Source organism: Dendrobium catenatum, unplaced genomic scaffold, assembly GCF_001605985.2.
Source record: "Dendrobium catenatum unplaced genomic scaffold, ASM160598v2 fragScaff_scaffold_1125, whole genome shotgun sequence".
NCBI classification, from domain to species: Eukaryota; Viridiplantae; Streptophyta; class Magnoliopsida; order Asparagales; family Orchidaceae; genus Dendrobium; species Dendrobium catenatum.
In genome coordinates this window covers 564,953-592,020 of record NW_021319587.1, presented here as the reverse complement: position 1 = coordinate 592,020, position 27,068 = coordinate 564,953, and the positions used below count along the sequence as shown (strand labels likewise).

At 38.1% G+C, this 27,068-nt stretch overlaps 1 protein-coding gene across 1 annotated transcript in view; it reads left to right on the top strand.

Moving 5' to 3' along the window:
- Positions 1-27,068, top strand: part of LOC110115701 (GPCR-type G protein COLD1) — a 79,066-nt gene that overhangs the window by 35,107 nt on the left and 16,891 nt on the right. The window lies entirely within an intron of this gene.

Sequence of the window (27,068 nt, the reverse complement as noted above, 5' to 3'; positions counted from 1 at the left end):
TCGGACAGAGGGATTCAGCCAAGGGGGGAGGAGGAAGGCAAGGTAAGGGTTCTCTCTCTCTCTCTCTCTCTCTCTCTCTCTCTCTCTCTCTCTCAGCTTGAGGAGGAAGGGCACGAAAGAGGCTTGCGGGATCCGGAGTTCTGGCGTCGGGTTTGGTACAGGAATCGCGGCTACAGTAAGGGGAAGAAGGATCGGGAGGAGGAGGAGAGTCGAACAACAATGAAGGGTTTGGAGAAGCAGCCCCCGAGTGAAGGGGCTTTGGGTCAGTATTTAAAGGAGACTGGGCGCTCGTTCGAGGTAAGATCGCAGATTTTGAGCAGGATTCTCGGAACGGCGCCGCCTGTACAGTGATTTTGATGGGATTTCCGGCAATATTCGTGGACCCGATGGATTGCAGCAGGTATACATTTCATTTTCATTTTTTTTTCTTTGGGTATAGCATGTAGGTCAACAAAACTAATATCCCAGTTGGGTTAATTGGGAGTAAATTATGACACTGGATGGTCTATAATCATGGACATAATTGAATTGAGAATCTCATGGTATAATGTACAATATTGATCCATCTCTTTTTTGGAAGGCATGTATATGGAAAATTTTGCACATGCATGATTTACTGTCTGATAGCACTATCTGAATTGGTGATTTTATATGTTTTTTTTGTATGAACACTTTCTCAGGTATAACCGATTTCATTTCTTTGATAAAGTTGATGGGGATTAAATTTGATGATTTATATTGTTGGACCATTTAACACAAAATGACCAAAATAATTTGTTTCCTATATTGCTTATCTTTATTGTGTTTTGGAAAGTTTGTGATAATAGAGATGATTTTAATGTCTTATGGTTATATGAAGCTTCTGTAAACATACAATAACGTAGAGCTTGGCGCATAGATGATCATAATTTTTTAAGTTGAAAACATAGAAAGGGAAAAGTGACGGGGACTTGTCCAACAGAGATAGTTCGACTAGTATAACTCCATGATTACAATGGTTTGCCCTTCCCACATTCAAAGAAATCTGGATAACAATGTAAATACTTATCTTGTAGAGATTGTCTCCTAATGTGGTGGCAAACTTTGCCCACAATGTTTTCAATTGGAAAGTAACAGATACTTTTTTTTAAACTCGCAATGCCATGAGTCAAATAGAGTTGATGAATAAAAAATTCGACAAGCAGATTATCTTGAATAATTCTGAGAAGCCTTAGCATCTAATTTTATCATTGTCGAAAAATATTAGTATGTAATTGTTTGTTTTGAGAAGAGAAAACTAATGTATTAAATGGTTCATAAATCGAAGGCCTATAGGAGTTATAATAATCATGGGGAGATTCTATCCCAAGTTTTGGGCTGACAAAAATATTGACAACTCCATTTTGAGACAACATCCATCATAAATGGCTTGTAATTACATTGTTTGTGGTGGATGATGTAATTACATCCATCTTCACGAAGTTTATATTTCTATATTTTCTTAGATGAATTGCACGTGATCATTGCTAATTTCATTATAATCTGTCAACTTGACATGCCTGTTTTTGGCGAGATATTTTTGAAGATGGTGTTGCCCGGTCGGTCAGGTGGTGACATGTTGACCAGTTTTGGTGACATATAAGTCACTTTAAGTGCTTGTCACAGAAGTGGAATAGTTAGTTGTGCTTGCTTTTATAATTTTTTTTTCATTTCTAGGCCATTTTGGTGCACAAGAAAATTGAAATTCGTGCAATTTTGGACTCATTGAAGTCATCAAGATGCTCATTTCTACTATAGGTTGAAATCATCAAAACTCATTGAAATCGAAGTTCATTTGATGTTTGGTATAATTTTTTGAAAATTTTTAATTATAATTTTGAGTATGCTTTTCTAGGACATTTGGTCTTGAATTTGGATGAATTTTGTCATACCCCACTCTGACCAGGATAAGGCTTATTGTGTTGAGCTGTGACAGATAAATCGCAAGATCTAATTTTAAAGTTATTTCAAATTTTTTTATAATATTCATTGAATTAACTATAAACTACAAAGCTATTAAAATATTCAAATACTGAAAATAAATTCATCTACAAAGTTTCTTTCATTTCATCAAAATAATTATCTACACTATAGTATATGAATACATATAAAAGCTACAAAACTAAAAATTTAACTAGCTATGATTGTACAACAATCAAACTAACAAAATAATTATAACCTCAGATCTGATCCTGAAATGCTAGTTTACAATCTTCTTTCTCTTCCCAGATCCTAAAATCTAAAAGCAAAACTACAATGAGCTACAACAGTTTAGCAGGCCACACAATTCGATCTAAATTTTCAATTCTTTTATTGAAAATTTTGTTGAATATTTAAAAGTAATTAAATGCAGTCTAATAAATCACTGTACTGAAAAATATAATAATAGTATAACATTTATCCAATTGTTTAAATAATAATACTGAACAGATAAACAAATTGCAATGCATATCATATAGCAGTTCATGTCATATTTTTGAGACCCGGACAAAATCTCAAAGGATTCTGGTCCCTTATGACTCCCTTTTGTGCTTATAGTATCAGAACATGATCGTAGGCGCTAGGGGTGTCAATATTCGACTCGAACCCGACCCAGAAATTCCGGGTTAGACCCGACCCAATTTCAAAATGGATCGGGTTCTAGGATTCGACCTGTTTGAAAAACGGGTCAGGTTTGGGTTGACCTGATGGGTTGTCGGGTCAATCCGAAAGCTCGTTTAAAATGAGCTGACCGTGTTGCCTAAGCATGCTAGCACCTGCCAGCAGTTGCCCGCGCCCTACTGCCCTCGTACCTGCTCACGCGCCCCCGAAGCTGCCCGCGCCTGTCTGCGATTATTTGCGGCTTTCCGCGTCTGACCGCTCGCGTTCGCGCTAGCTCCCTCCAGTCTGCGTTCGCTCGCATGCCGCCTGTAGCCTGCTATTCCGCCGTTTCCAGAACCTCAACTATGTTAGGTCGGGTCAACCCGGCAACCCGACGGGTCGGGTCCGGGTCCAAATTTTTGACCCGTTAACATACCCGGGTCAGGTTAGGGTTAGTTCCGGGTTCAACCTGAACTCGACCCGAAACCTAATTTTGCACCCCTATTAGGCGCTAAATATGGCTTATATCCATCAAAATATGACTTATAGCTGTCAGAACATGCCTTATAGTCACTACAATGTTCCCTGACATAGACATAATTTTAAAATATTGTGCCTTTTATTGCTCTCAACATATATAATTTAATCACATATGAATATATATCATCACATTATAGTAATTAAAGAGTATTTGAGCATGTATCAAAATTACAGTTTTCTATAATGGTAGACAACATAAAATCCTATTAGGCAAAAATGCATATTTTTATAAAATTACCAAATTATAAGGGATCATGTAAAATAATATTTTAAGGCTTTTATTGCACTACACTATTTTTTAACATATAGATAATTTTTTATTCAATAAAAATCCCATAAGTTTTAAAACTCCCGTTATAAAATTTTTTAGAAAATATTCAAAATGTGCATAATCGTAATCTCTATAATATATAAAAAGTTATACTATAAAAATTTTACCAGTGCAAAGTTATCCGCATTTTTTGTTAACGAAAATAAAATTTTAATTAGAAAATTCGCTAAATATTATGTATTTTTAAAAATGGAGATGAGCATAATGTGACTTACCTCGAGATGAGCAAGTTTCCCGACTGCGCTGATGAACGAATACTGCTTGAAGTCGCCCAAATTCGAACTTTCCCCCTTCTCTCTCCTTTCTTTTTTCCTTATTTCTTTTTTCCATTTCTCTGTTAGTCGAAATTGTCTAATGAAAAACGAGAATAACATTTAAAAAAATCCATTATGGTTTTATATATTTATTTTTGTAATAAAATATTATTATTCTAATTATTTAATATTAATATAAAATGTATCTAAATTCTTATACCTTCAAATTTGAAAATTTAAAAATTACAAAAAAATATACATAAATTAGCTAACCATTTCTTGAATATTCTGGTGAAATAGGTTTGCAAAATGGCTATGTAATGGTCCCAAAAATCACACTTGTACTGATAGGAGTTTATTTCTAAAAAAAATTTCATCGGTGCCCAAAACTTTTGACAAAATTTGGGATGCTAAAACACAATAATATCTATGCTACGACGAATACAAATTGCAATTTGAATTTATAATAACTCCTGAAATAATTTTTGAATGTTTTAGGTAAAAAAAATCTTTAAAATTTTACAAGTTTTCACAATCTACCCTCCTAAAAAAGATGTCGTCCTTAATATTTTCAAAACAGACTAAGTTAGAATAACCCATAATATAACTACCTCATATCTGATTCCTTCTCCCAAATAGCCTATCTAGCGGTCCTGTTCTTCCGTTGCACCTTGGCCATATAGATTTATTTTCTTCTCAATTTTCTCATATCATGTACCAAAATTCTTTCGGGTTTTTCACTATACTGTAGATTAGGACGAACCTCAACATCATCAACAGATAATCTCTTCTTAAAATCAGATACCCACTTTTAATAAAGATATATGAAACACACTATGTATATCGGACATATGATCAGGTAATAATAACCTGTAAGTAAAACCACCAATCCGCTCAATGATCTCAAAAGGTTCAATGTACCTTAGATTGAGCTTGTTGATTCTCCCAATCTACTAACACCTTTCATAGGGTTGACTGTAACATAAACCAGGTCGCCAATCTAAAACTCCTCCAACCTGTGTTCAGATTGTAGTACTTCTACCTATCTTGTGCTGATTTCTACCTTTCTCTGATCAAAAGGATCTTTGTTGTAGTATCATCCATAAAGGCTGAATTTATCACTTGTCTATCTCTCACCATTGTTAAAGTCAAAGGAGCCCTATATTTTCTATCATACAAAGCTTCGTAAGGAATCATACCTATGCTGGACTAATAACTATGGTCATATGCAAACTCTTTTAACGGGATATGATCCTCTTAACTACCCTCAAAATCTAAAACACAGTCTCAAAAGATCCTCAAGTACCTGAATAATTCTTTTAGACTGTTTGTCTGTCTGCAAATGAAAAGTCGTATTGATGTGTAACTTAGTATCCAGTCTCTGCTGAATACCTCTCCATAATTTGGAGGTAAGCCTACCATCCCGATCAGATACAATCACCTTCAACACACTGTACAATCTGATAATATCTTTGACATATATCTGTGCTTACATATCCACCAGATCTGTCTGTCGAATCTGAATGAAATGGGCATAATTTGCCAGCAGATCGACAACAACCCAAATAGCATCATGCCCCTGCCTCGATATGGAAAATCCATAGCAAAATCCATCGTTACCTCTTCCCATTTCCACTCTAAAATAGGTAACGACTATAGAAGACCTCGCAGTTGCTGATGCTCTGCCTTCACTAGCTGACAGACCACAAACTTCGATACAAACTTCGCTATGTCCTTCAATTCAGGCCACCAAAACATACCCTTCAAATCTCAGTACATTTTTTTACTTCATGGATGAATAATATAGCTTGAATAATAAGGCTCATGTAGAATCTGTTGCCTTAGATATCCAAAAATAAGAACCCAAAGTCTATCATTGCAAAAATAACACTAGAATCAAAAACTTTTACCAGAATTGATCTGATCAATCTTCGGATATTCTGCATCTTGCTTCTAAGCTTCTTGAATCTTTTCTTGTAAAGAAGGCTGATTGGTTATCTGAGCCAATATTACCAAAATCCTAATCAAGGGAAGAAATTTCTTTCAACCGTAATCTCTCCATATCTCGTCTCAAGTACTCATCGAAAGTAAGATGAAGAAATGAAACTCTAGAAGATTTCATGCTCAAAGTGTTTGCTATCACATTAGCCTTATCAAACTAATACTGAATAGTCAGATCATAATCTTTGATCAAGTCAAGCCATCTTTTTTGCCTCTAATTCAGATCCTTCTGAGTGAATATGTATTTCAGACTCTGATTAGTGAAAATCTCACACCTGACATTATATAAATAGTGCCTTTAGATCTTCAAAGCAAAAACTACAATAGCAAGTTCCAGATCATGTATCAGATAATTCCTCTCATGTAGCTTCTACTAGCCTGAAGTACAAGTTATTACTCGACCATACTACATTAAAACACATCCCAAACCTCTTAGTGAAACATCACTAAATACATGAAATCATTCTGTACCAGATGGAAGCTCCAAAACTAGAGCAGAAGTTAAATAATTCTTCAATATTTGAAAAGTAGCTTTGAACTTCGGTGTCTAGACAGAAGTTACTCATTTTTAAGTCAGTCTCATCAAAGATGCAGAAATCTAAGAAAACGTCTTCACAAACTTCCTATAATATCCATCCATACCCAAGAAACTTTATATCTTAAACACACTAACAGGTCTCAGCCAATCAATGACTGCTTAAATTTATTAGGGATCAATAGAAATACCAGCACTACTTACAACATGCTCTAGAAAAGCTATACTCATCAGCCAGAACTCACATTTGAAGAATTTTGCCAATAGTTGATGCTGCCTTAAAGTTTCCAAAACAATCCTCAAATGTCTGGCATGATCTTCCTGAAAAATTGAATATTTCAAAATTTCATCTATGAAAATAATCACAAACTATTCCAGATAATCTCTTAATACTCTGTTCATCAAATCCATAAAGACAGCTAGTACATTAGTCACCCCAAATTATATGACAAGAAAATCGTAGTATTTGTATCGAGTACTGAAAGTTGTCTTCATCACATCAGTTTCTCTCACCTTCACTTGATAGTAATCAAATCTCAGATCAATCTTTAAGAATACATAAGATCTAGCAAGTTGATCAAATACATCATTTATTTCTGAAAATTGGTACTTGTTCTTGATAATGTCTTTATTCAATTCCCTGTAGTCAATACACATACTGTTGACCTGTATCTAATACCCAAAACAAAAAAAGAGAATTTTTTTCTCTTTTTACCTGCTCTCTGCCGAAACACGTCACACGACGCTCCTCCCACGTTGCTGACACGTCGATGTTGCATCCGCCACGACTCCGCACGACGTGCTCACATCGTTAAATTTTCGAAGGAACTAGGCCTTAGCCCTCTTCCTGGTGCTCGATTGCTCTCCCCTGCTCTCCGATCTCCCTGGCTCCTCTTCTCCGATTTTCCCACAAAACTTTCGAATCCCTTGCAAAACCCCCATCTACGGTCAAGTCCTGACCCTTTCTCCTCCTACAAACGCCGGCAATCACAGGAGTAGCCCCAAACCGAGCAAATCTACACCAACCCGAGCTGTTGACCTCGATCCCTCCTCCAGTTTCTCTACCTGACCAAACCCAGCCAACTGAGAATCCTGTCCCCCTTGGATTCTCCAGTCGAGAGAGAGAGAGAGAGAGAGAGAGAGAGAGAGAGAGAGAGAGAGAGCTTTGCCTACCTTATCCTCCCCAAGCCGAGCTCCCTCCATCCTCCGATCCCAACCCTCTCTTCCGTATCCCGCGCCTACCTTCTCCCTGCGCTGACGCCCAGCTTCCGATCTCCCCTAACCCGCAAGCCATCCGCCTCCTGCTCTGCTCGATCCCCTCCACATCTCTTAGTTTAGGTATACTTTTTTATATATTATTGTTATTATTATTATTAATATTGTTAGTATTAAATATAATAGTAATAATAATATTAATAATAATAATGATTATTATTATTATTTCAAAATAATAATAATAATAATAATATTTTGCAAAAATCTCTTCCTCCCTTGCCTCGACTGTTGAATCCTCCTATTCTTGCGGGGCCAATTTCGGGGAAGCCTCTTATATTGTACACGGCAGCACTAGAAGAGTCCCTAAGAGCATTATTGGCTCAGCACAATGAAGAAGACAAAGAAAATGCGATCTACTACATCAGCCGAGGTTGATAGGTGCAGAAATTTGCTACTCTCTAATTGAGAAGCATTGTTTGGCTCTAACTTTCGCAGTTCAGAAGCTCCGCCTTTATATGCTGTCTCATAAAATTACATTGATATCAAAGATCGATCCGCTGAAATTCTTGATGACAAGACCAGCGTTGACATGTCATTTGGCAAGGTGGGCAGTAATACTTATGCAGTTTGATATTATATATATCCCACAAAAGGCAGTGAAAGGGTAGGCGCTGGCGGATTTTCTCGCTGCACATCCTATTCCTGCGGATTCACCACTCAACGATGATCTACCTGACAAACAGATCATGAATGTTGAAGAGGAGGAGATGCTACGAGTATGAGAAATGTACTTCGATGGAGCATCGTCAATCAAGCGCGCTCGGCCTCCAAATCTGGAAAATGCGAGTTTATTGAAAAGTAAAAATAATTCTTTGGCTTTAAAAATTTTATTGAGAGATATAATACGAGTTATTGAAACATCAACAAATAGGTGCTATGATGATTACTAAAGAGTGAATGATTGTTGACCTCTAACCAACCACAACCAAATCGATTTGCAAATTGTTATCCCACGACACCACAATCCCACGTCGTTGAGATAACTACTGCCTCAATCGCATAAAAGGAAGGAAGAAACGAAAAATTGGACTTACGCCTACGAATAATCAGGGTTATGGTTTCTGGCTCGTTCTCTCGCGATTCTCCAAGCCCGCGAAATCTTTAGGCAAAAATGACCTAACCCTTAATCCCTCATTAACACACCGACAACATTAAATGAAAGCCATATATCTGACTTTAGGGGAAATCTTTAGGCAAAAATGATCTAACCCCTAATCCTGATTAACACACCCGACAACTTAGAATAGAAGCCGTAAATTCGACTTTTGAGGAAAATGCTTAGGTAATAAATAACCCGAGATCCCTCACACGATCATCTTGGTCTATAGAGCTAGGTTGTAAGCCTCACCATACATGCCACTTAGTTTATAGGGCTAGGTCGTAAGACATGTTGTTAGGCAACTTCTAAATTCAGAAACCATAAAACCTACCTAAACATCCAAAATCATCGAACATCTTAGTATATAGGGCTAAGTTTTAAGACCCTCTATTTGGGCCACCTCTAATAGAGGCTGTAAGACCCGTCATTAAGGCTACTTTCAAATGAAATCCGTAAGCCCCTACCAAAATCCAATAACACGGGTGACTCCTAAACGATGCCATGAGATCCAATTCAAATTTAAAATTATGGGCAACTTCTAAATGACGCCATAAGTCCCTACCCAAATTAAATAACTAATACATATATCCACTTTAGTTTACTCGGGATCCTTGAGAGGAAGCAACATATGACTACTAATCAGATTTTCTGGACACTACAATCAATACTTGTTAGTGTTGGTAAACTAAAACCCATGGTATACCCGAGATGATGGAACCATGAGATCTTGATCGGGTGTACCTTCATCCCTCATGACTAAGATTAAAACACTATTGAACATTTTCAGTCCTTGCATAAATTAAATACATTTCATCCTTAATCGAGACTGCTCTACTAATACGTTAGTAGGGTAATTAACTATGAGGCTTGTGTTCATGGGAAGTATAATCCAGATCTAAATAAACCCTGATATTACTCTCAGGGGAAATCTGGTTAATTTTAAAATTCAATCTATCTCAGGAAAAATAAGGACCTTAAGCTTGTGAGAACGTGATTTGTGCCTATTTCTTTTTTTAATGGGCAAACAATGATCAATAGATTTTGGGCATTTTATTGTTGTTTGTAATGATGTTCTCAACAAATTGTAGTCTATTTGAATGAAGTTTTTAGTTTTAATTTTTTTTGTCCCTTTCCCCCAAATTTTCTTTATGCTAAACTCTACTGATTTGAATTTTGGGAGATCTTTTTAAGATTTCTATTACTTGATTTGTGTCATTTTTATCTTTTGTGATTATTTTTCTTCATTGTCTACATCCTCTAAATTCCTCAAAACCCCTAAAAAGATGACCTAACTACCCTTTTATATTTAACAATATTAACTCCAATATTGAATGTTAGGATCAAAAAGGTCCCATTTTAAAAAGTTGAGGGACCAAATTAGTCCCTCAAAAGTGTTGGGGACTATTTTGGTCTCTCACAAAGAATTGATGGATCATTTTAGTCATTTTATCCAAAGAATTATTATTTTTTAGTCATTGCTAGGCTTGCCTGTTGAGCTCCATGCAAAGATGCCATGTTTTTTATCCAGAAAGTTCGCATACTGTTGTCTTGCTTCAATGTTCAGTAGCAACCTATAATTCATGGTACATAATAGATGTTTCTCCAAGAGTGGGATAGTGATTGAAGTTTCAATGGGAGAGGCCCTCTATATTGCATCTTTGACCCAAATGACGAAATTGCCCATGCTAAGTGTTATTGAAGGATGTGGTTGAGCTTATTGCAGGGAGCAAGATTACTCCATTTGCTGGTTTCCCCACATTAGCAGGTCATAATAAAGGGCATGGAACTTCATCTTAAGGTGCAAAATAGATGTGATAATGATAAAGATTAGCTAGAGTTGTCTCTCAAATATGGTATTGTTTGCTTACTCTGATTTGACTATCTTAATTTATTTGTAGTGATTTACATATTACAGGAATTCTCCAAGTATGATGATCAGAGTAATGTTCCTTTTTAACTCTTAAAGGAACATTTTTGAACTAGTATAATTGAATAGAATAAACTGAGATTTAGGAAGGTAGAATAGAAAGTTATTGATTTAGCTCTTATTGTCAATTGAGATCCTTTTCGCATTGAACTGGGAGTAGCTAATCTTAGTGTTGATGAATGGTGGGCTTTATGAGGTTTCAAAACTCCTAGATTAGACTTGTCAAAAATAATGGATTGATCAGTTCAAGACTTCCTTGACATCAGTTTCTCTGGAGTGGGAAGAAGCTGTTGGTTTGATAGCATTGGTGACTCTTGCGATGGTATCGACTTTACACACCGTTTTGCAATTTATGTGCTGCTGCTACACCCCATTTAGGTTATTGCTAGTATGAGCAAGTTGATAACGGTTCATGTGATTGAGATATGCCTTCTAGAGCAACATCTTAATCTCCTCTTTTTAGTTGCTTGCATGCTTTGGTGGTGTGACCACGACTCTGATGAAAGTGATAATACCAATATTTTGAAATAGACTCAAACCGGCCAGTTCATTCTATTGATTATTGAATTAGGAATAGGTTGTTTGGTGTAGAATGCTTATTAACCAGACAAATTATTCTGAGCTAGTGATTTGTTGCGGCCTAGTTTTGGTGGTTAAATCGAGTGATCTCTACCGACACTAGCAAATAATTAGACGAGATAGTGACAAATGGCTGGTTTGTTGAACGTATTTGTTTAACTGGTTGAATCAATCTATTGATGAACCAGTAATCAAACCAAGTCAATGATCGACCTGGGTTTCAAAACATTGGCTAGTATTTGGTCTTGATTCCCATCGTCCAGCTTTATCATTATTAGCCACTGGACATTCCCTTCACTCGATTGTTTGAAACATTGTTTAGGGTTGTTTTCAGTAATGTATATTCCTTTTCTTAGCACTGCTAGTACTGCTATTGCTGTGATTGTTGAAGCGGCCAAGGGGGCAGACCTTTATTTTTAAGCTGTTTTTTATTCCATTCTTGGGAAGGTTATGTAGTCCTCTTTAGTGTGCTTTTATGCTTTCCCTTAAGTTATATGAATTGCTTTCAGTGAGTATTGATTTCTTAGTCAGGCTTAATCTGGGCCTCAAAATGGATGAGGTCGGCCTAAAAGCAGTCTGTCTCACATCAATGATGAATATAATGGACCAAGGTAGGACTTTTGAGGAAGTTCCCCTACAATACCTGAAGATTGAATTTGGAATTTGGAAGGCCTCTGCGGAGATTATCTGAAAGTATTCTTTGATGGAGTTCACCTCATTTTGATGAATCATCTATAAGTGGATGGAATAGAGCCTGTCAAGTTCAAGAAAAATGTGGATGGTCTTAAAAGGGACATAATAAAGCTAGGTTTTATTTGATGGAATTTTAGGGATTATATCAATGTTTAACCAAAACTTAAATATATAATTATTTAAACTTTTGTTTATACTTTGATCATTGTCATAGATCTATGAGGGAACTTATGATCTACATGCTTCTTTTCAACAAATTATGGTCTACATTATTTTATATTGAAGGAGAGCCTTTAGGTTATGGACTATGATGCACCGACACGCCTCTTAAAGAGGGTATGCAGTGACGGACACGTGTCGGACACGGACACGCGTCGAACACGGCATGGACACGTGTCCGACACGGCATTGGAGTGTCGGAATTTAAAACATTAAAATTTAAATCGGACACGCGTGTCGGACACGCGTGTCCGGTTATTAAATGATAAAATCGTCAGTTCTATTTAACCTTTTCCGCGAACGAGAAGCTCTATTTTTTCGATCCATGAAAGAAATCTTCTAGGGCGGACTGGGAGAGCTCGCAGTCGACGCCAAACGGAGCCCGCTGCCTTCGCCTCCCGTTCCTTCGTCATTTCTGCTGGGCCAAGCAGAGCTCGTCTTTCTCATTCCTTCGTTCTTGCATTATTTCTGCTGTCATTCGAGGAAAAGTTCGCAATCAAGGCCAAACAGAGCACCTTCTGCGCGCAAGAGAGCCAAGACCTGTAAGTGGATTTCGCCATTTCTTCTCTTCATTGTTGAAAAACCTAAGGTACAAGCTCGGTACCGCTAAGTACATGCTCGGTACCGCTCAGTACATGCTCGGTACTGCTAGGTACATGCTCGGTACTGGTCGGTACATGCTCGGTACTGGTAGGTACATGCTCGGTATTGGTAGGTACATGCTCGGTACTGGTAGGTACATGCTCGGTACTGGTAGGTACATGCTCGGTACTGGTAGGTACAACTAGGGTGATTACTGTTGTTCTTTCTTCTCCTCCCGTGCATTTTTCTGAAAACTATGGCTCTTGGTCTATCCGGCCGGGCATAAATTATTTTCTCATGTTTCAACTTCTACCGCTTTCCATTGTTGGTCCCGTTTTTCGTTGGTGAGACCCCTGACGGACGCGTGAGGGTCTTCTTCAAGAAAAATGTCGACATTATTTGGCAGGTCACCATCAGATCATCGTTTTCTTGTCGACATTCCACGCGTTATTTCAATATAATTCCTTGAACAAGCTATATCGCAATTAAAACGCCAGTTCGATAGTCATGCCCATCCGTGCATAATTTGATACCTTACCGAAATCTTCTTCTAAGAAAATTACTACTTATATTAATTTGTAAGGCACATTTTTCGAGAGTCCTGGAGCTTCGAACGTATACCGAAAAAATATTAAGTACTTTATGGAGTTGTAATATGCCAACAATTGAAGGTGGCACCTGATTGCTAGTTCTGCATCATCTCTCGCATTTATCCACACTTCCTTTTCAGTCAGATAGTATAGGACAGAGAATTGCCTGATACTACTCAATGCCAACTACGTAGTTGGAATCACTTCAAAAATTAATATTTCATTCGGATTGTAGACGTATCGTCATCATGATCTGAAACTCGTAGTACTTAATTTCTTTCACTTTGCTAACATAGAGCCATATCTCATAACTCAGAAAATTCATGCGATTTTAGATAGGTACTCAGAAATTTACTCTGGTAGGTGCCGTCTATTCGGCATAACTCTCGAAAACATCCATCAACGGCACATCAAAAGATTAGTCAACCCAATCCATGACAGCTGACCACGTCCAAGCTTGTCGCGATCTACATATCAATGGGTTACATGACGCCACACCACTGTATTAATGTCTCAAACCAGCACATTTGGTTTATCCTGCAACAACATACCGTTTCTGCTTCCCGACTAATACATGATGTTCTTTCTCGACGTATGCATAATCCATTCTCGCAACATCAAGACGTCGACATAGGCTTGCGACGCAGGCAGCTTGTTTAATTTTGTTTGAATCCTCTAACCCTAAGATCATCCACTTATTTTTTGATATCAATTTATTTACAGAGCAAATACTACGATGGTTCTCCGAACTGTATTGCCAACGAGCAGCATATGTTTCAAGAAGGATTGGAGAATCATCATCTTTGAGACCCATATGATAGTCTCACTATCTACCTCCAGGACAATTTTGTTATCTATACTAAACCTTTCTTTGTGATTCTTCCAGACGCAGCCTACATATAGTTACGGCTTCATGCATGCACTCCCTGTATATCTACCAATGGCATTGTCAAAAGTCATGAGCCCTCATTTCTTTACCAAGTTCTGCCCTCAGTGTAGTGGCATTGATGACTGACACAGCAATAGGCGAAATAGTTTGTAAGAGCAGGAGAGAAGTTAGGAAAGGTTGCGACAGAATATACACCAAGGCTGTCTCACCCTTCACTGACCAACAGCCGCGCGAGTAATATTCTATGTGCATCAGTAGTTCTGCGACCAGCCGGACTCTGTCCACCCCGGATTTTCAAGGAATACGCATCCTTCAGCCTCTCCACACCGTGCTTATCTTAATTAACTGCATACATTTGGGGTTGGGGCCCAACTTCATTGGACTGTCTGACTGCTAACTTTCTCCTCCTCCAATTTAACCAAGTCTGGTCTACACCTAAACCATGTGTGAGTGTTCTCAGTACCTCTCCGGGCTATGTGAGTGCTGCTATAGCTCTATCTTCTTCACTGTCGCTAGCCATAAAACTCCAGAATAGTAACATTTGACCGATGGGTCGAATATCTCCTCCTGTCTCCACTCTTCGGCCATAATACAAGTTGTGGGTTTCTTCCTTTGACGCCCGTAGCGCTCCATAACTCCAATTTTAACACACCAAACCTTACACCAATTTATATCCGATTTCTTCCGCTAGCTCCTTGTTGTTAGTGTTCTCTAGCGAATGATACTAACAATATGTGCCTATTTATTTTCTCATTTCGCTTGTATCTTTTATACATCTGACTGTCCGATTGTTATGACTTTACTTATTTTCGACCTGTCGTTTCTAGGAAATCTTATGTTCGCCTTTTCCACCGCTCCGTCGACACCGATACCGGTTGTATGCTGTTTTTATCGTTACCAGTTTGCCGATCAAAATATAATAGCAGTTCTTTTCTCTGACTATATACTGCGTCGGCCGATTTGCTCTTACTGGTGCTTCTCAAGGCGTTTAAGAGTATTGTCGAGTCCGATGAAAAAAAAATCTTGCTATTTACCATCCAATTCCTCTCCGCGCCGCAAATTAAACGCGGACTATACCTCCTCTTGCCTTCACTGATCGCCGCGACTGCTACTAGCAGCCTCAATCATCTGTTATTCTCATTCATTCTGTGGATTACTTCACCGATCTGCATCCCTGCACTTCTAAAATGATAAAGCCCCTGACTTCTGATCTAACTCTCTACAGAATTGACCGAGGTAGTCAGTGTTGTAGTCGAATGACGACCCATAGTGTAGCGAAGGTTAGTCCAGGTAATGTTGCAAAGTAGCTCTCTGTATTTACATCATCTAATGTATCATAGCAGTTGGTGTTCTACTCGCTTAAGCCGTGTCCACCAGAGGGCCCTCATTTGGTAATCGGACCTGCAATACTAGTATTATTTATTCAAATCGGCTAAGGTGGTGCTCCCCCGTGGTTTTGTACCGACCCTTCTTCTCAGGATGTCTTTTCCACGTTTAACATATACCCTTATCGTGTGTGTCCTTGCTTCAAAAATTATTAACCCTTACTTCCTATATCCGATGTGGACGTGAGTAATCTTAGGACATTGTTGTTTGCCCCGGATTTCTCGTACAATGCTGCATGGTTCCACAGAATTTTTAATTAGAGGTATTGCTCTCTTACCGACCCGCGATTCTCATATGTAACGCCGACCAATCTATCATTTTGTAATAACCGGATTGACCTACTCAGAATCTCAATTAAATTTGCCTGTTATTGGTTGAAGTGCCATAGTAATTTCAACTCTCTTACTCCTAAATTCATTCTATTTGCCAACAAATGTTTATCTTCATCATCTTTCTTCTGTTCATAACAGATAGAATCGAATATGGTCTTTATCCTATGATTGTCACATTAGTTGCTACTCCTTAGTTTTAAGAACCTTTTCAACCTAATCTAAATCACATCCCTACTCATCAGCATCGCCAAATATTTTTTGAATTCAAAAGAATCCAAATTAAGATTTTTTTTTTTTGATTTCACTAGATAGAATTCTAATAGACTAAGGTAAACTAACCCCAAAATCGTAATTATGGAAGCCTGACGATAGTTTTCTTATCTAATGGTTTGTGTTATAAAGGTGAGCAATGGATCTTTTTTTGCGCATTATTATTACAATTACGTATATATAAAGAAGTTGAAATTGTGATAAAACTAAGTTGATATTAATCTTGAACCCATTAGAATTTATCTAATAATGTGCTCTTAAAACCTCTCATTAAAGAATATATTTTATAACTACAAATGATAGAACTTATATTTTACTTTAACGATCAATTATCTAGCGCGTACAAATTTGGTTCCTTGGATATTATTTTCTTTTATCTTTGCCTGAGGTTATCTACCCATTAGGAGGTCGTTGCGCGACGTGAGCCCCTTGTAACAACTAGTCGTGAAAACGGCTACGTAGTATTGATTTGTATTTTTTCATATGTTAAGGTCTTTAATGCTCTGCAGATGGCCTCTCTTTTTACGTTCTATCAAGTAGTTTTCTAGCTTAAAGCAGTCTTTTCGCGTATACACTTAAAAATTCCTGTCTCAAGCAATAAATCATCACAACGAGGGCCTAATGTTTTTATTTTTGATAGAAAGATGGGAGTAGGCAATGCGTATATGAAGCTGAGTGGGACAGCAGACTACCATTTATTCAAGGTCATCGAAAGTTGCTCTTATTATGATGCTTTTTTTATACGCTCCCGAACAAATTTTTATTCTGCTGTTTAAAGTGGACATTTGATTGATGGGATTACCTATTGCTATTTGTGTATTTACCTCTTTCTCTACTGTATAAGTATATGTCTATCTTTATTGTGACTAATGTCTTCTTTGATATCCTTGACTGTTGGTATATGTAGTGATAACATTTTTTTCAACTTGTCGATAAACTTCTAATTCCGCAACTATTCATGTATTTTTTGGCTAATGAGAGGTTAGTATGTGCCAAATATGCACTTTTTAAAGGCGTAGCTGCTTTGATGCATTCATTTGTTTATAATGACTCTCAAATTTCCTTCAGAATATTATAGTATTCCATTGCCCAATTGCTTATCCAGTTTCAACTTTATATAATAAAGACAAGTAATTCATACCTTCTATTAGTTATAATTTGTTATAATAAAAAATTAAATTCAATAGTTTTAATCTTCTGTGCAAAAAGTATACTCATCTCCTTTTTCTGATCCAGAAATCCCTGAGCATTTCAAGAATTGTTATAGCTCTCGCGTCAGTGAATTGCAATATGCTATAGAATCCTCAATATGATAAAATTAAATATAATCCCAAGAGCTATTGATTCGTTTTATCTATATTTCATAGTTATATACTCGTAAGTTCTTAGTAAAAATAATAGTTGGACCTTCTCACCATTGAAGTTTATATTATTTGATATTTATACTGTGTTTGTAAATTAGACCAGTTGCAATTGGATATCACACTAACCATTTCCTCTATTTATCTCTCACTTAGTTGGGAACCCTCGGTGAATGAAGGAATGGAGTCACCATGCTTTAAGCGCTGGAGTTCCAATTCGATCTCGGCTTCATGTTCACACATTTAGTATATGGGCGCTCACTCACTTGACTAACTGTCAGAACTTTAAAATTTGAACGATTTTGGACCAGCAGTGTCAATGGGATCTGTGCCATAAAAGCTTACACCTTTCATTAATACACACACACATCAAAGATGATATTCTAATCAGTCCCGATTTCACTAAAGGCTGATAGATAGCATCCGCTAAGCCCGGTACCTGAGCAGGGTAGAAGATAAATCGTGGTACCGACCATTACGGCCTGTACTGAGCGCTCGCTCACTTATAAAGAATAGTCTCTTTCTTTCTGTAGACTAATGATGAGTTGGATGTCCTGCTGAATTTCTAAATCAGAGGGATATTAGGGAACAATATCTTGTGGGCACTAATTTACTATCGTTTTTACTGGCATAAATTATCACATCAAATTCCATTCAAATAGTAACCCAATATTATGGGTTTAGAAGAATTTCAATATAACTGTCTATTCTCCTGAGATAATTTGTGTTGGAGCACCCCTAGGATGTCAGGCAAAAATGAGGCTAGTATTAAGTTGCAGTATCGGCGGGTACCGAGCACTGTCACCAATGATCGGCGCCATTGATGATTTATGTTGAGTCCAATAGACTCAGATGGAAACTCTGTTAATAAAGGATTTAAGAAAAAAACAGCAAGTAGGCTAAGTTTGGTGTACCTAATAAGAACACATGGAATGAATTATGTCTGGATGTCGTCTTGTGTGTACTCTGTGATTTATGGAATACTCATTCACTGCTTAAATAGGTAGAAAACTAGAGATGAATTAAGGAATATGGCGTTATTGAGAATGAACGACAATGAGAACTTGATCTAACGGTGTCCATTGGTCATCACTCTATGCTGACCGCACTGAGCATTCGATGCTCTAGTGTCATTGCTCTCCTTGATTATGTGTCAGATCATTGAGTAATGATACTCTTGATCGAAAAATGACTCATCATTAAATGCACTCAAACTTTGAGAATAATGCCTAAAATTTGCCCAAGATGCCTAAAATGTAATTTTCAAAGAGTAGCAATTTGGATTAAGGAATGTACAAAAAGTAAAAAAACGATCGTAAGGAGCGCTTCTAATTGTTAGCGTTGTTGGACCCAAAAATATGCGCAGTTTGAAAGTATCATAACTCTCACGGGGATTGAGTCTGGCGAACGACTGTGTCAGATGTAAGATTATACAGTTGAACTCTAGTATGTCTGGTTAGTTCTGCCCGGCGTGGGAGGAGTGGACTAATTTATTTCCCGGTGGTTTACTATGTGCTTTCTTATCAGCTAGCTGTGGCCTCGAAGGTTAAAGGCTAGCGAAGTAGCGTGAGAGTTATCATACCCATAGTTTGGCGGCCGCAACTGTCGTCTAGTATTGAGGTGACATCCTTTCTGTTTTCTTGATGCGCCAAATCTGATAAAACAATTAGACCAACGGGTGTTTTTACCTTTGATCAATATTGCACCCAAGCTAGGGAGAACTCCAAAGGGTTACCATACCTTATCCGGAATCTCTGGTACGGATTGAACGGTGTTGTTAAGCCCTTAAGACCCCAGTCCTGTGTGTCAACATACGATTCGACGACGCGACCCGTCAACCCGCATGCCGCGATTGAGCACAAATGAGACGCCCCAAATCGAGTTCCTAATTTTCCTCCGTATCCCTATTTTATGGCATCTTAACATCTACTTTCTAAATGATTTTGTTCCTATATATATGTTCCCCGATCAAGTCTTGACCAGCCGTTAACTTTTGACCTTTGAGTACGAAACCCAAGTGCTGTCCATTGCCTGTAGTTAGTCTGGGATCGACGTGTACCACTCCGATGTCGACACGTCGCTTCATGTCAGGCTCCACATATTCAACTAGGCTCCTGCATAGCGTATTAATGATTTCAACTCCTATATTTATTGGCTCAATTTCAAAACCAAGGCCCTCAAGCCTGCGTTTTATCAATTAGGTCTTCTTTAACAGGCATCTTAGCCATTGGATCACTGGTTCTCAGAGGCCGTGTTAACAAAGAATATTTATAGATCTAATTTGGTCTTTTGCTGTTTACTCTTCTCCCCTAGTCCTATTAATGGTCTTACCTACGGCGAGCATCATTTTTCTGTTGCGAGACTTTTAACTTACCTACCTTGCATTTTTGACGACAAGTATCGTCTGTTTCGACCTTAATGGAAGCGCAGTGATTCCTAGGTGACCCAAGGAATCTCACACGTAAAGTTCAAGATGATCCTCTATCTGCTCCAAATTACCATATATTGGATCCCGCTTATAAACAGTTTGATCCTAATCTAGAAATAATTTGCAATTTTTAATTGGTCAATTTACAGTTTGCATCACGCCTTTTTAAGAGTGGAAATTCCAACGTATACAATCTCTTGATAATCCCTTAATATCACTTACAAATTCCATTCCAACCTAATAATAAGCCGAGTATAGACTCGTGTCTTTTCTATTATAATTTTACTTTTACAGCCCAACATTTTACAGCACCTCCCCCACATATGTGTATAGCTCTTCAGTTATTACGACCTTATGAATATTCATATTTCCATTTAGGCATTTTCGTTGTAGATGCATTTGTGACGGAGACAAGATCCCCCAACTAGTATATTTCTAAGAGGGTTATTCTGATTTAGTTATTTTCTGAGGCTTACAGTACCTGACGTAGAGGATCCTATGGGTGAACTTTGGCATTAGCTCTATAAGTCCTTTTCATTCCGAGCACGTTCTCAGATAATTTGACTCTCCAGCAGGCGATCCGAATCCGATCGTGTTGATCTTTCTCATATTTCCGATCATTTCTCCAAATACTTTCCAGCGGTTCTTTAGCCGCTGGAATGGTAGAACTTTGCTGCAGCGAAATTCACTTCGGACATGTCGACGCACGTCACTTCCATCCATGATTTATTCATCTCGAATAGAGCTTGTGATGATTGTTGGAGATAACTCATGCTTCATTAGTAGGCGGACGTCTGCATCTCATTTTGACTGAGTATAGCTCTCAAGGTTGAGCGTCCATAGACAGGAGAATCTGGGGGATAGCTCACTTAGAAAATTCCAATTCGATATATTTTACTAAACATCTCAACGGCGTATATTATGATAAAAACACATTGAATAGTGAGAACCTCACAAATACAAATTTTTTCATTAAGTTTTTTTCGCAAGTAATTTTGTCCCAATACAAAGTATTTCTAAGAATCATATAGAAAAAATAATTGTCTGACTCACCTACTCGCCGAGCTTCAAAGTCAATGACACAAGATACATTCCTATAGTAGGCTATATCAGGGCTCTGACAATCGACCTACATTGCCACTCCCGAGTAAGGGCACCCGATAGACACTGAGCTATTTGCCTACTCAATACCCATAATAGACTCTTCGTCTTATTGCTACACCAACTGCAAACAGCGAAGCCAGCTCCATACTTAACACTCTTTTCTCACTCCACCTATCCGTATACATCGCGATGAAACTTTCTCATTATACAGGAAATCCCAGTTGTCCGTTGACGAGTGGGCGCTTTCCATATTATCATGCATATCATAGCTCTGGGTGACTCGATGGAGAAGATCCTTCTGTGATTTCACACTCCATCCATTAGTGTGGCAGAGATATCCTTTGTAACCCAATCGCTTTTCAGACTCTCTTAATGTGCGTGGCTATGAGATTCGCTATTTGATCTCTTTGTGCACTTCCTATCTCCAGTGTGAATTGATGGTCTGCCGACGCCTTTTGAAACCTATATCCACTCTCAGCGTCGTTCCAAGCACAAACCCACCCCTTCACGTTCTATCTCTCATACTACTCTGTCCTATAAGTGTCCATTATTTGTGGCAGCTCGCACTGCCGGATTCAGTAGCCTTCTCGATCGGATACTATTTATCTCCCACAAAAAAATCTAATAAGCGACAGCAAAACAGAAACAGAGATGTCATACGAGCTCTGAATTAACTCCCTCTGTACTGCGCAAAAGCACTAGAGATGTTTAACATTACTTAAAGCCTTCATAATAGTTCAACCAGCCACTACTTCATGCTCTATGGTGGTCCTCACTTTTCATTACTGTATCCATCTGATACTAGACAACATCCTCTCGCTTCGGATCTCTTCTTCTCAATTGAGGTCTGAACGGGCAGATTCAATAATGATCCAGAAAAAATATTTGGCGGTATTATCACCTGTTATCCAGACGTCGTGTGCCCACCACACACAAGCATGGGTGCAGCGCAGTCAGCTAAACTTTTGAGACTCTTAATGATACGAAAGAATAAAATCATTAAGAATCGGTTCGCTGTCTTCACAGAAGAGAAAACTGACATAGTGCTTCACAAACTTTCACCACTATTATGTAGCAGAATGTGGAAATCCTCTAAGTTCAACCTTGGACTTCGTCGCATATTAGCTCTTAGCAATAACCTAATATCGGGCCTGGACTATTAGTCTAAACCGAGCTACTGTGCCAAATCCAATTGCATCTAGAAAACGGGTCTCGCTTAATTGTTTTAGTTTCAAGATACATCCTGTCATATCAACGCGAACCAAAGAATATCCTCAACCACATGCTCTAATACTACAATCGCTCCTGTCAAAAACACTAGGTCTACGGGTCCGCATTATTTGCCACAACTCACCAGAAGCGAGGACTTAATCTCTACCGACTCGTCAACGAAGTCTTGAAACTGGATCTCAAGGCGCTTCTAGATAATACTTTTGCTGAGAAATGACTCTATCGATATTATAGACGTTTGGTTTTTAATCTGAAATCCTCATATCAAAGCCCCTACTCGCGATCGATCAACACACTAAGAGGATTAGACTACTCCCAGTTTTCTAGATAATGCTCGAATCTAGGGATATCTTCTAGATACTAATTTAGTACTTTAATCATGAGAAATCCCGAATCTCTGTACTTCTTCTATTCCCTTCCTTTGATCTGCTGGTTTATTCTCTTGAACTCTCCAGTCGTGACCTCGGAATATACATTATTCCAAGAATGATTCCCCTATATACCGAGATTAAAGAGATACTTCTCACTTGACGTCAAATTTCATACTCATTAGCCGTAATCTTCGGATGAATTTTCAGAAGTTCATGGTTCAGTCATCTGGCGATTATTATCTCTAATTCTGTTACTGAATTGTTCAATGATGACAGATGTATGACCCTGTCTTAGAACCTACAATAATGTTTAAAATGTTCCGTATAGCAACGATACACATATTTTGAAGGACAATGCTCATTAGCCTCAATACTCGTCTCTGGTTAGATCGATCAATTTTATACAATTTCATTCTTATTGTTGCTACCTTCAGGTGAAGTTCTCATGCCCTTATTAATGACCTGCTTTATGTGGGCCTGGAACCCAGGCAACGAATAGGTGAGGCTGTAGAAAAATTTTCTTATGCGGCAGTAATTCCTCAATTGCGTCCTGTCCAAGTTTACGCATGTTCAACCACATGTGCCTCTTATAGCTATACTGTAATACTATCCGATCTTTCCTGTATCGGAGCACAGTGATCGATCCCCGATCATTTCGCCATATTGGATCTCGAAAGATGCAATTATAAATGTTTATTTGATTCCTTGATTGTGTGTTGTTTTTATCACTCCAATACGGCCTCTCCCCTACTCCTTTCTAATTTATTTCTAATGATACCAGTTGTCACAGCTCTCAATTTTTACAAGTATTTTGCTGAGACCTCTAACTTTTGAATTGTTTTCATGTCGTGAAGGTATCCATTTTCACTTATAATTGTCTTTAGTACAATGAAATGCAGCATGATTGTGCATCTTACCTTCTGATGCTATAGTAGAAGACAATTAACTACAACAGTTCTGCTTAAGATGCTTTCACTGTCTAGATGTTAAAACAGTGGGAACTCTACTTTGCACCTGAGAAGACTTATCAACATGGTGCGCAAAGATAATGTAAACAGATGCAAATAATAGCAGGCTAACTATCACATGATCATAATAAGTTACTAATATTGGATACATAATGGGTCTAGATTAAGTCTGAGTGAATTCTCATCAAGTTCTCTTAGGTCGAGTGGATGCATTACCAGGGCTAGAAGATATGTCCCCGGTATAGACACTTGTTCCAAGTACTCATGATACATAAAATTCGATGTCAACTGACTAAATTTCGTTCCCTCAAAATCTTATTTTCTGAATATAGGACGACTCTTTTAGTATGATCTCATAGAAATCTCGCAAGTTTCATGTTTGAGAGTCCTAGTTCTGGATTATTAGAATCTCTAAAACATGATCGTAGTAAGTTGTATCCTAGTGTCTCAAGATAACCTTCTTAGTTTACGGGTTTTACGGGTTCTTTACGCAGTATGTCGGACGAAGTAGAAGTCTAAACACATAAATACAGCCAAAGTAAGATAGAAACTCGACACAACTATCAAGTATATTAGCAATCTTTACTAAGAAAGATCCTGTCCCATAAATTCACTCAATGCTAGAGTTTACAGCATAAGAAACATTGGGGGAAAGGGGACCAAAGAAAAAAATTTTTAAAACTTAATATAATACTTTCATTCCTCCAATTATAGGCTACTACAATATTGTTGAGATACTACTTACAAACAACCAAGTTAAAATGCCCAATCAATAATCTATTATCAATATGTCTTTGCACCCCAATTAAAAGAAATAAATAGGCACAAATCCGTTCTCACAAAGCTTGTCAAGGTCCCATGATTTTTGTCCTGAGAGATAGAGTGTATGCACAGTTTTTGAATTAACCCATGACTTTATGCACCTCTAGCGGCCGTTATATTCACCGGGTTCTAATTAGGTTTGCGTAAATTTATACTTTCCCTTGGATGAACGATAAGCCTCATTAGGGTTATTACCCCTCCGTATACGTATTAGTCTAGAGCGAGATAGGTCTATGTGATGTGCGAATTTATAGTTGGAAAACATTATATTTTGAATATTATGCTTAAGTGACTGAATTATGTTCAAGGTAATAGAGTGTTTAATACTTTAAGTTCACTTGGATGAAGGTGCTATGAAGGTACACCCCGATCACAATCTCATTGGGTATACCATTCTATGACTCTGGTGGTAACGATGGTTGTTTTAGCTTTACCAACACTAATCAACGTCTTGATTTGTAGTGTCGTCAAGAAATCATGTCTGAATTTAGCTAGTTCATCATTGTTCGCTTACCCTTCAAAGTGACTCAATACGAAGTAATAAATACTAAAAGTGGATATAGTACTCTATGCGTCATGTTCTCTAAATATCTAGACTCAATGGTAGGGACCTTCCTAGCGCGTCATTTAGACGTCTGCCCCAAAATTCTTTTAGAATTTGTTCAAAGTACTGGATTTCTAGAATGGCATCGTTAAGTTGATTGTCTACCCTGTATATCTAGCATAATTTTCTTAGGTGGCTTTACGGATTTCATTGATAATAGCCTTAATGACGGATCTATTAGTCCTCGCTATATCGAGAACTGATGCACCAACATGGAGGGTCTTAAGACTTACCCCCCGAAATTGCAAACAATAACTAATGTATGTACATGATGTAGGATTTTTTGGTATGGCCTCCACATATGAGTGTCAAATGTAGCAAATCACTGTCTATGTTCTTCACTGAATCTAATAGAAGTCTGCTACACTTATTGACAGACGGATATTCTCGTCACGACTAGCCCTAAAACGTCACAGGTGGCATTTATGGTTACGTAGGTCTCTGACACCAACCCTTTACATATCGATACTAGTTATTCCACACGATTGATCGTACGGGCTGGAGGGATATAATCGTGCCTTTATAATTATTACCTAACTCAACTTTGTTATCCTTGCAGAAGTTTTTCAGAAGCTTACCGGGCTATAATATGTACTGTACAGAGTATCTCCTGGAGCGCTAGTGTGAAAGAAATGCCAAGCGATCTCAGGGGGTAGATCATATTCTGTTACCCTATAAACGAATTTCAGTTAGAAGAATGAAGGATCATAGAGGAATCCATATTCACTCTTTATATCGTCTCTAGAGATCAAGTCATGGGTTTATTCATATTGATTTATGAGGATGAAGGGCGTGACATCTTTGTAAAAGGGATTGAATTAAATATAATAGCGTCCTTTGCCTACAGGGGATTTGTCGCAGTTGCTGGTGCCAACTAACGGCGTACTTCCACTAGTGGGCGTGTCGTAAGAAGGAGATATCTACCCTAAGGAAAGGAAGTTAGTAGATAGCTCAGTATGCGACAGGTTGAAACCCTAACCCTTGAGGTGTCGTAGGAGTGAAGTCCATATTTTTGTCCGTTTCTTCCTGTTGCTGCGTTTTGCTTCGTACTTTGATAGCCTCTCGCTGGTGTAGAGTCCTAAGGAATGGGAATTAACCATAAGCGAAGGAGACAGCCTTGTGGGTGATAGTATTAGAATGTAATTGATTCTACTCAAACTTGTAAGTGTGGGATTTATCTGTTTGCTTTTGATTCTAGAAAAAGGGACCTGCACCTTAGAAGCTATCCGTGGGTTGAATGGATTTGATTTTAGATAACAATTTAGCAAATCGACTTGCGCTTGTGGTGTTGAAGAGGCGATCCTGATCATTCACATCAGTGTTGAGTAAATGCGTGATAAGCACCTCATATTGGTCTTGATATGTTGTTCGATATTTGATATCGTTTGTGTTACTGAGGATTCTCTCCAATGTATCATTATTTTATGACCCATAAGTTTAACACGTATTTTTTATACCTAGTCAGACATAGATATCTCGCCCTTTTGGTGACACGGAGTGTTGGAGATAATCTCTCCCTAGAGGAAAATTATTATAGCCTGCGACGGGCTCTGATATAGGAGACGGCGTGATGCGATCCTCTAACTTTCTAGTTGGACTGCAATAATTCCCTATGAGTATATTCTAAGTATTAGGCGTATGTTCCTCAACAACTTTAAATAGCACCGTTTTGAATCATGAAATACCTATACCCTCTTCATTAGCCATGTTCCGATGAATGCTAATTGGTTCCATTGGTTTAGTGAGCGCGTCATCTGTGGAATGTTTTGTGCATAGACTAAGGTCGGGAATTGACAGTCGACTTAGGAAAACTCCAAAATGACGGTCTAAACTCTATAGGATGAGAACAGCTAGATATCTAATATATGGAAGAGATAGAATACTAGCGTAACATATGACACCTAGGTGAGAGAAGACTCATCATTTGCCAAGCGCATTCATTCTCCCGCTTTCGCTTCCTGTTTGTGTGCAACGACGGGTTTCACTCTTACCACTAGTGGCTCTACCTAAGAAGGAGGCAACCCTGGGTAAACTATTTAGGAGAAGAATATTAGCTATCAACTAGTCGATCGTTCTATAA